We start from the raw sequence: 11,933 nt of genomic DNA, 5'->3' as shown, positions 1-11,933 counted from the left end.
AATTTAATCTCCTCATTCATAGCATCGATTCACTTTTGAGAATTTGAATTTTTCATGACTTGATGGAAGTTGATTGGATCATCTTCCATCAATTCAGTGTCATTCTCATGTTCTTAAAGAAAAATAATGTAATCATCAGGCACTGCACTTCTCCTTTCTTTAGTAGATTTTCTTAATGGCACTGATTTTTGGAGAGAAAGAGTTTGCTCTTCTATAACAGTTTATTTTTCGATATTGTCTTGATTTGTCATGTCATGATCTTGTTCAGAAATATGATCCTGAACAAGATCAATGACACATGTGGGAATATTAATATATTTCTTTTTAAAGACAATCTTCCTTACTGTATTTTCTCCCCCAAACTCGATATCCTCAAAGAATCGGGCATTTCAGTTTCAAAAATTGATTTAGTTGTGGGATCATAAAACTTGTAACCTCTGGATCTTTCAGAATATTCAATAAAATAACAACTAATCGTTCTTGAATCCAATATCTTTTCATTTGGCATATAAGGTCTTGTCTCAGTTGGACATCCCCAAATATGTAAATGCTTTAAACTGGACTTTTTACCTATCCAAAACTCATAAAGGGTTTTGATAGTTGTTTTAGTTGGAACTCTGTTAAGAATATATGTTGCAGTTTTAAGTGCTTCTCCACAGAGTGGCTCTGATAAAGTAGAATGACATATCATACTCCTTTCCATATCTTTAAATGTTCTATTTCGCCTTTTAACTACACCATTCATAGTGGGTGAACCCGGTATAGTGTACTGTGGAACGATACCGCATTCCTCTAGATATTTAGCAAATGGTCTTGGACGTTGTTCACCTGAACCGTCATATCTACCATAGTACTCAGTACCACAGTCAAATCTTACGTTTTTAATTTCTTTGTTGAGTTGATTCTCAACTTTAACTTTAAAATTTTTGAACACGTCCAATGACTGTGACTTTTCAGAAATGAGATATATGTAACCATATCTTGAAAAATCGTCTATGAACGTTATAAAATATTGTTGACCATTCCAAGTTGAAGTAAAAAATGGTCCACAAATATCTGTATGTATAAGTTCTAAGATGTCTAAGGACCTATTAGCTTCAAGTCTCCTTTTATTGGTTTGTTTCTCCTTTATACAGTTAATACAATCATTAAAATATATAAAATTCAAGAGGTCGAGAATTTTATTTAACACATGCTTTTCCATTCTCTGTTTGAAGATATGTCTCAATCTCTTATGCCATAATGCAACTGAATTCTCATTGGCTAATTTTCTCTTTATTCCTCTAGTATTCAAATGCAGAGATTCATTAAATGAGACAATCGTATCAATTAAATATAAATTATCGTAGTGCATTAAAGAATTAGAACCAACCAATTTTGAATCATGAAACAATTCAAAATTTTACATTTCTAAATGAACAAAAATAACCAAATTTGTCCAAAACAGAAATAGAAATTAAATTCCATCGAAAAGACGGTACAACAAATGTTTAATTAAGATCCAAATAAAATTCAGTCTTTAACAATAATCTAAAAACTCCAATTGCCTCAACTTGAACTGTTTTGCCATCGCTCACGTAGAAATATTTTTCATTATCATTAGGTTTTCGACAATTCAGGCAACCCTGCATAGACACACTGATGTGAGTTGTTGTATCAAAATCTAACCACCATGTGTGTCTAAGTACCGAAGTTAAATTAACTTTAGAACAAACCAAATTAAGAAGCATACCTTTCTTAACACGTCAAGCGTGATAGTTGGTGCAATGCTTTTTTTATGCCATTTAACTCCACAAAAGAAATAACTATTCTTTCCCCGATCATCTAATTTCTTTTGTTGTTTCTTTTGTGGCGCTGTACTTGCAACTCCTTTTTCCTTCTTTTTCTTAAATTCCTTACTTTTATTATTAGTGATTGATACCAGATTGGCACTTTCTGTCTGATCTTGTTCAACCTTTTCTTTTCCTCTACACAGTGCGAGATGAGTTCATTTAGAGATCAAGTCTCCTTTTGACAGTTGTAACTCATCTTAAATTGGCTAAACTGTGTAGGAAAAGACATTAAAATTAAATGGACTAGTAACTCTTCAGAGAGTGTCAATTTAAGTGCATTTAATTTTGAAACAAGATGAGACGTTTCCATAATGTACTCTCTGATATTGCCTATATTTCATTGAAACTAGGCGTGTTAAGAGCGTACTAATTTCGTTCTTTTCGTTCTTGACAAACCTTTTTTCAATGTCCTGAAGAAGCTCTTTAGAGGTTACTTTTGTATCTGACATTGTTCCTCTGAATGCTTCTGAAACGGTCTTCTTAATAATCATCAGATACAAGCGATTTAATCTCTCCCACCTTTTCTTATCCCTAGGTGGGGGAGAATCATCCCTTAACGTAAGGTCGAGATTCATTACTCCAAGTACTAGCAAGAGATTTTCTTTCAAGAACTTCAAGTTTATGCCATTCAACATAGGAATATTATTGATGTTGGTAGTAATATTCGTAAGATCATTTGCAACTGAATAGAAAACATAAAATAATTAAAACTATGCTCACATAAACCAAAATAATAATAAATTTAAATAAAGGTAACCCTATTTCAAGATACTGATATTCTATTAATATTTTGTCTTTGGACAAAATATTAATTTCTAAATGATATCTTGGTGTAGTAATAAATACTGATAATAATAACATGTTGAAAATAAAATTTTCTTTGGGCCAATTTATAAATTACATATAAAATCCAAATAATTATCACGTATTTATTACCACAAGTGCACATGTAATTTTATTAAATATTGACATTCTTTTGGGCCGATCAATATTCATAAAATTGCAAGTACCCAACTAGTTATATTTTAGAACAAATTAATTTTCATAACAGAGGTCACTTTGGTGGCATATTATTTCAATTAATTTATTCTAAAATATATATAATCATACCAATATTTAAATTTAAAATTATCCAAATTAAACCAAAATTTTTGATCAAAGTCAACTTTAGTCAACTCTGGTCAAACGTGGTCAAACCTAGTCAATCGAGTCAAATCTGATCAAACCAGTCAATTGGATCAAGACTTGTTGGACTAAAAGTCCATATCCATAATTTGACCCAAATTTATCACACAAGCCCAAAATTTTCTTGAAATCCATAATGTCTTATAAAACTATATATTTAGTGGGCTAAACATATGGACTTTAGTAGGATTTAAATGTCTTATTTATCTTTATTAGGGTTCACTCAAATTAGAGGAATCCTAATTTCCTGAACATAAATACATATATATTTATAAACAATGAAACAGGCCAAAGAGTCCAATTATAAACAAATTGAGTTACAAGAGATCATATTGAATATCAATATGGATAATAAACAACGAATTGGTCAACTAAACATCACAGCAAATAACCAAAGTTTGGTTAGTGGGACTTGACCACAGCCAAAGAGAAGCAAAAGAAACTATTTTGGCTTTCGACTTTTAGCATAGTAAGACAATGACCTACTACAAAGTCATGTTCTTGCATATTTCAGCTTTCTGTTTCGGCTTTCTATTTGAGATAAAAAAAGGACAACTACTTCACAATTAATTAAGATCCCGAAATATGTGCCAACTGGTGATAGTATGCTAAGTCAAATTCTCCGCATAATACCACACAACCAAGATTTGGTTATCATGGGACCCGAAGTCATAAGAGATATCATATCAATTATAAACAGACAATTCATCACGGATGCTATCATGTCGTGACTTGGCCAGACCCACAGAACCAAAAATAAAAACATTAACAAATAGAAACTTTGCTGACAACATAAACAACTAAAGTACTGGACTCTATGTGCCGCTTTGAATCATGTTTCAATACAAATTAAAAATAAGCATATATCCACAACCGAATTCAAGAGGCACATATATGTGTGTGTATATATATATTAATATAAATTATTAAATCCAAATTATTCCTTAATAATCAACCATAAAGGGCTCTGATACCACTTGTTAGGGTAGCAATTTATATTAACTTTGGTAAAAACCATCACTTATTAAACCCAAAATCAATATGGCAATTATTAAGAAATAAATTAATAGGAAAAATTGCGAAAGCGAACCTGGATTCATATCGATAAACTGATATATGAATCTCCAAATGTATTTGGGTGGCCTTCCAGATCTACACGTATTCGTCGATTCTTGAGAGAGTCCTTTAGTATCTCTTTAGTATCTTTCTTGACGATGGGATATCAGGGAAGAGCTATATTTTGTGGTGCTAGAAAATACAATAAAAGAATAATATGTGAGACTTGGGAACCATAACTCTATTTATAGGTAACATTCCTGTTACTTTTTGAAACCTTATTTCAATCCATCATAGAAATAGGAGCCCTTAACTCTCTACACATTAAAGGTCCACATCCTATTAGATACATTAAGTCTAAACCATATTTGGTCACTTTAATTGGACTTAACCTTATTTGACAGTTTACAACCCATAATTATTCACATATAAGTCCAGCGTTGGATTAAGGATCCAACAATACTATGTTTTCCCAAATGAGCTTGAAGCAGCAATAATTTGTGAGTGGATAGAAATGAACTACCTATCGCCGTGAGCTCTTTTTTAACATAATGGATAAGAATCAGAGGATCAGTAAGGATTTTAGCAATGTCTCTACCAATAAGAAAGATTAGAGGATCAATAAACAGTAATTTTTTAAGCAGTACGATTGCACACTACAACCAGTAGGCCAAACGAAATTTAAAGATACCTGAATAATGCAAAAATTTAGATTTGTTTCTATTAAGTGGGACCATCTTATCTTCTATCAACAATCAAATACAAATTTCCTGTAGAAGCCCCAAAAGATTAGGAAAAATTGGAGTATAATATCCAGATTCTCTAAACAATAAAAAGACATATTAAATAAGCTACTAAAAATGTTACCTTTAAAGCTTATTGAGCAGCTATATGTACAATAAATAATATGCAGGAAAAATCAAAGTCAACTACAAAAAAATTACAAGAAGGCATGAAACATAAAGTAAAAAAATCATGAAAACCAACAACCAAGGGGCACATACCTTACGCAGTAAGACATAACCTAGCGAATTACATCCATAGCTGAAAATTTTAAAACCACAAAAGAAGCCAAAGCTAATTAGAGTTTTTTCTTTTTTATTAAAAATGAATTGAAACAGAGGATATTGAGAGGAAATAAAATAAGAATACACATAAAATTCAAAAGGGAAAAATATTATAATCATCAACAATGCAATGGTTAAAGGAAATATTTGAAAAAATCTAGCAACAAAAATGAAAAGGAAATAAAGCTTACCTCTCAGTGAAGGAAGTAATCAACACATTAATTTTACCAAATCGAGAGTACAGCAAATCAATCAACTAATAATTGATTACGAAGTAGAGATCTTTGTATGAAAAGAAAAACAAAAAAGTAAAATAACCAAATTTGATTTAAAAAGCTAAAATTAACATCACCATCAGAGCTTATACTTACAACAAAAATAAAAAAGTCACCATCGGAGCGCACAGCAATCTTCTGGCATAATTGAAGTTTTCATGATCTTAAATAGCCTGTAAATGGAAAAAAGAAAAAATGAACAAAGAGGCTGAGGAAAAGACGTAATGGGAAGGAAGAAAGAGAAAATAACAAGAAGAATACAGGGGCAGAGGCTAATATAGAGGCGTAGAATTATCCTTGAAGGGCTGGAAGTAGGGGTGCAAACGAGTAGAGTCGAGTCGAACTTTGGCCTTATCGAGTTGAGCCTCCAGTTAATTTCATGAAACTCGAACTCGAGCTCGATCTCGACGAGCTCAAAATGTCAAGCTCAAAAAATAATAATTATTTTATTTTTAAAAATAAATAAAATAATAATTTTTTAATAAATAATAAAATATTAGGAATATATATGTAATTTTACTATTAAAATAAAAAATATATATATATATATATATATATATATATATAATCGAGCTCGCTAGCCAACGAGTTTAATATTTTTGAGCTTCAGCTCGATTTGATTAGCTCGAGTTCGACTCGAATTCAATATTGTGTCAGGCTCTGAGCTTGCACCGGCTCAAAGGTGCTCAATGGTGATCGGAAAGTTAACAGAGAGAGAGAGAGAGAGAGAGAGAGAGAGAGAGAGAGAGAGAGAGAAAGATAGAAGATAGAGAATGAGGGTTAACAGAAAGAAAGAAAGAATTGGGATTAGCACATATTCAGACAAAAATCCTAACTACCTTCTGTTACAATCAATGGAGGGTATTTATGCAATTATTCCCTAACCGACTACATTTACTTCTAACTGTCAATTAGTGGGATGACACCGTTTCTTGTGTCTGAGACTTGTGTGTACCAAACGCTAAACAATATGAATAAAATGACAAGGCCTTATTTGATGAGTTCTTGACAATTCCTCCCCCATAAGCAAAGCTTGTCCTCAAGCTTGGAATTCTGGAAATTGTTTGTCGATGAAGTCTTTATCTTCCCTGGATGATTCTGACTCGGGTAACTGATACCACTTCACCAAGTACTAGATGACTACTTGAGAGTTACGCATGGTAACTCTTCTTTTCAGGACCTTCTCAGGCTGAAGTAAGCATTGGTCGGACGAGTCCCATGCAGGCAACATAGGATCAACATCTTGAGCATCTCCAATCTTCTTCTTTAATAGGGAAACATGAAATACAGGATGGATCCTAGCTCCATCAGGTAACTGCAACCTATAGGCCACTGCTCCCACCTTAGCGATGATCTGGAACGACCCAAAGTATTTTGCTGTGAGTTTCAAGCTCCTTCGAATGGCCACTGTTTGTTGTCTATAAGGTTGCAGTTTAAGAAACACCCAATCCCCCACTTGAAGTGTACGTTCCGTCCTGTGTCTGTCAGCAAAGTGTTTCATGTGACCCTGTGCCTTAGCCAAATTCTCCTTGATGAGTGATATGACCTTGAGCCTATCTTGTACCAAGTTGGTTGCAGCTGGTATAACACTGTCATGGAAGGGTCCCAATGGGATGTGGTTGGGCTTGTATCCATACAATGCCTCAAATGGAGTAATTTGTAGGCTGGTATGGAAGTTGGTATTGTACCAAAGCTTAGCTGTGGGTAGCCAGATACTCCAATGAGAGGGGTGTTCACTGCACATGCATCTAAGGTAGTTTTCCAAGCACTGGTTCACTCGCTCACTTTGGCCATCAGACTGAGGATGGTAAGATGAGGTGTAGTGCAGGCCAACTCCCAACAGATGGAACAGCTCTTGTCAAAATCTGCTAACAAAAATCTTGTCTCTGTCAAAAATTACAGATTCTGGTAGTCCATGTAGCCTATATACCTGGTCAAGGAAGGCTTGAGCTATTTGTTGTGCAGTAAAAGGATGTGTGAGACGTATGAAGTGACTGAACTTTGTAAGTCGATCAACCACCACCAGAATAGTGTCAAAACCATGAGATAGGGGCAGCTGCTCAATGAAATCCATGGTTATGTGTGACCAAACCTGTTGGGGTACTGGTACAGGTTGCAAAAGTCCAGGATATGGAACATTCTCATGTTTGCTCCTTTGGCACACATCACAAGATCTGACAAATGTAACAACATCCTGCTTGATTCTAGGCCAGTAGAATAAAGTCTGTATCCTGTGTAAGCATCCTCTTTGGCTAGAGTGTCCTCCTACTGTCGAGTCATGCAAGGCCTTGATCACCTTGCTACGAATATTGCTAGTAGATCCCACATATAGTTTATCTTTAAATTTGAGCATTCCTTTATCCAAGTGATAGTCTGAGATTGCATTGGGGTCCAACAGGAGCTGAGCTATCTTCTGCTGAGCTTCAACATCTCCTTCATAGCTTTCAATCAGCTCCTACATCCATGCTGGTTGCACTTTGGAGATTGCACACACAGTATGGCTTGTTGCAATGTCCTCATAGGGTTCTCCAAACCTCCTTCTTGATAACGCATCTGCCACCCCGTTGTCTGCCCCATTCTTGTACTGAATTTCATGATCCAACCCTAATAATTTGGTGAGCCACTTGTGTTGCAGTGGATGAGTGAGCTTTTGTTCCAGCAGATGTTTGAGAGCCTGGTGATCAATCTTGATGACGAAATGATGACCCACCAAGTAGTGTTTCCACTTGGTTACAGCTAGCACCAACGCAAATAACTCCTTCTCATAGACAGATAATCCCAAGTTCTGGCTGGATAGAGCTTTTCTAAGAAATGCTATAGGATGTCCTTGTTGCATCAGCACTGCTCCAATCCCCACTCCACAAGCATCGGTCTCTATTACAAAAGGTATGTCAAAGTTTGGCATGCTCAGAACTGGGGCTGTAGTCATGGCTTTCTTAAGGTCTTCAAAGGTCATTTGGGCATGATGGTTCCACACAAAACCCTTTTTTTTTTAGTAGCTGAGTTAAGGGTTTGCAAATCATACTATACCCTTTTATGAATCTTGTGTAATACCTCGTCAGTCCTAAGAAGCCCCTTAGTTTCTTGACTGAGTTGGGGGTAGGCCAAGACAGTATACATTCCACCTTATCTGGATCCATGTTGACTCCTATATTAGAAATCACATGCCCCAAGTATTCCATGGAAGTTTGAGCAAAAGAACATTTGGACTTCTTGCAATATAACTGATTATCAGCTAGGACCTGTAGACCAGGATATCGTCAAAGAGTCAACAGGTATCTTGGGAGGAAAACATTTAGTCACTATATTATAAGTGACCAACTAGTATTTATAGGAGTACAACCCTAACAAACTATTTACAAAAATACCCTTACTAATTTATTATCTACAATAATACTTATATTCTCTTAACACTCCCCCTCAAGTTGGAGCATATATATCATAAGCACCCAACTTGTTACAAAGGTATTTCACCCTAGAGCCCCCTAAGCTCTTGGTAAACACATCAGCCAATTGATCTATAGACGGTACATGAGATGTCTTGATGACCCCGTCAAGCAATTTCTCTCGAATGAAATGACAATCAATTTCAATATATTTTGTCCTTTCATGAAACAGTAGATTAGACGCAATATGAACAGCCGCCTGATTATCACACACTAAATTCATAGGCTGTTTATGCTCAAACCCAAGTTCAAATAACATGCTCTTCAACCAAACCAACTCACACACAGTGTGAACCATAGCGCGGTATTCAGATTCTGCACTTGATTTGGATACAACTGTTTGCTTCTTACTCTTCCACGACACTAAATCACCACCAACGAACACACAATATCCTGTAGTCGATCTTCGATCTGAGGCAGAACCAGCCCAATCTGCATCACTATATCCTTCAATATCAGCGTGTCCATGATTTTGATACAGCAACCCTTTTCCAGGAGCACTCTTAAGATACCTGAAAATCCGTATAACAGCATCCCAATGACTAGTACGAGGGGTATCAAGAAATTGACTCACAACACTCACTGGAAACAAAATGTCAGGTCTCGTTACAGTGAGATAATTTAATTTACCCACAAGTTTTCGATATTACTTAGGATCATCAAGTAATGCACCTTGATCTCCTGCTAATTTCACATTGGGATCCATAGGAGTATCCACAGGTCGGCAACTTAACATCCCAACTTCACTCAACATATCGAGTACATATTTTCTTTGACATAAATAAATCCCATATTTAGACCGAGCCACCTCAATACCCAGAAAATACTGTAGATGACCTAAATCGTTTGTCTGAAAGTTTGCCTGCAGATTGGATTTAAGCTTCTGGATCCCCACAACATCATCACCTGTAATCACAATGTCATCCACATAAACAACTAATAAAATTTTACCAGCATTAGAATGCCGATAAAATACAGAATGATCTACTCCACATCTTGTCAGACCGAACTCCATGACAACACTACTAAACCGGCCAAACCAAGCTCTCGGAGACTGTTTCAAACGACAAACCAACCGCGGATTCTCCCCCTGAACAACAAATCTAGGAGATTGTTCCATATATACCTCTTCTTCCAAATCTCCATGCAGAAATGCATTTTTCACATCCAACTGATGCAATGGCCAATTATAAGTGGCTGCCAAAGAGATAAGAAGACGAACAGAGGTAATCTTTGCAACAGGAGAAAATGTTTCTAAGTAGTCCACTCCATACACTTGAGTAAATCCTCTAGCTACCAGACGAGCCTTTAATCTATCAATAGAACCATTAGGCTGCACGTTTATAGTGTACACCCATTTACAACCAACAACAGGCTTACCTGAAGGACGAGGGACAAGATCCCAAGTACCATTTTGTTCCAAAGCAGACATCTCTTCTTGCATGGCTAATCTCCAACCAGGATGATTAAGAGCATAGGTAATAGACTTAGGAATGGAGATAGAATCAAGGGAAGCAACAAAAGAAGAATATGACATACAGATATGAGAATAAGAAACAAAATTAGAAATAGGATGGGAAGTACAATATCTCTTACCTTTGCATAAAGTAATAGGAAGATCTAACTCAGAGGAGGGCGTCATACCTGGATTTGAAGAGTGAGAGTTAATTGGTGAAGTGCGTGGCATATCAGAAACTTTCTCAACCATGGAACGACGAGAGTAAACTTGAAGATGAGGACGAGATAATCGAGCTATGGAATCTGGTGGACTAGATAACTCAGGTAATAAAGGGGAAGGGACTGGTAAAACAGGAGAAGAAAAAGAGTGACATTGATCTAACTCACAAGACATACTTTGTTTGATAAAATATGGAGTGGATTCAAAGAAAGAAACATCAGCACAAGTAAAAAATCGATTTAAAACGGGACTGTAACATCTATACCCTTTTTGCGCTCGTGCGTATCCTAAGAAAATACACTTAATAGCACGAGAATCTAATTTATCCATCCCGGGAGCAAGCTGATGAACAAATCACACACATCCAAAAATACGAGGAGGCAATTTAAACACAGGTTCATGACGAAAAAGAATGGAGTGAGGTAATTGGCCTCCAAGAATAGTAGATGGCATGCGATTAATTAAATAACATGCAGTTAGAACTGCATCACTCCAAAATTGTTTGGGCACATTCATGTGCAACATAAGTGTCCGAGCAACCTCGATTAAGTGTCCAATCTTTCTTTCAGCAACTCCATTCTGTTGTGGAGTGTGAGGATAAGAGGACTGATGAATAATACCGGACTTAGTCATGAAGGTATTAAAAGGAGTGGAAAAATATTCTTTCGCATTATCATTGCGAAGTATACTTACAGATACACCAAATTGATTCTTTATTTCTGTAACAAATGCACAAAAAATGGAATATAGTTCTGAACGATCTTTCATTAAATAAAGCCATGTAACTCTTGAAAAATCATCAACAAAGATTACAAAATATTTAAAACCTAACTTTGAAGTGACTCGACTAGGACCCCAAACATCAGAATGAACTAACAAAAAGGGTTCCGAAACCCGTTTATTGACCCTAGGGGCAAAAGAAACACGATGATGCTTTCCTAATTGACAAGACTCACATTCTAATGAAGACAACTGACTCAAGGTAGGAACCAACTTCTTCAAATTTTGTAGAGACGGATGACCCAAACGACAGTGAATTTCAAGAGGAGAAACAGTAGCAGGACACGCAATCGGACCATTAGAGTTGAGAAAATAAAGACCATTATGCTCGCGCCCTCCACCAATCGTCCTCTTTGTCTTCAAATCCTGAATAACAACAAAATCAGGAGAAAAAATAACTGAACACTGTAGAAATTTGGTAAGCTTACTAACGGACATTAGATTAAAAGGCAAATTTGGTACGTAAAGAACAGAAGGCAGTGGAAGAGATGGGTTAATTTCTACAGTGTCTAGTCCTTTAACTTTAGTTGTAGATCCATCAGCTAAAGTAACATGAGGGAAGGAAGTAGACTCTTGAAAATTAGAAAAATTTCTAGAGGTACCTGATATATGAT

General features: G+C 35.8%; 1 long non-coding RNA gene across 1 annotated transcript; it reads right to left on the bottom strand.

The window, feature by feature from the left end:
- Window positions 1–1,469: 1,469 nt before the first annotated feature.
- Window positions 1,470–5,644, bottom strand: LOC140008108 (uncharacterized). Its single transcript, XR_011815514.1, has 3 exons — window positions 5,512–5,644; window positions 5,078–5,117; window positions 1,470–4,265 (listed from the first exon to the last, which is right to left on the bottom strand). It is a non-coding gene; the product is annotated as an uncharacterized lncRNA (long non-coding RNA).
- Between the last annotated feature and the right edge of the window lie 6,289 nt (window positions 5,645–11,933).

This window comes from Coffea arabica, chromosome 6c (genome assembly GCF_036785885.1).
Source record: "Coffea arabica cultivar ET-39 chromosome 6c, Coffea Arabica ET-39 HiFi, whole genome shotgun sequence".
Lineage (NCBI taxonomy): Eukaryota > Viridiplantae > Streptophyta > Magnoliopsida > Gentianales > Rubiaceae > Coffea > Coffea arabica.
The sequence above is the reverse complement of the archived record's forward strand: the minus strand, read 5'-3'. Positions and strand labels throughout refer to the sequence as shown.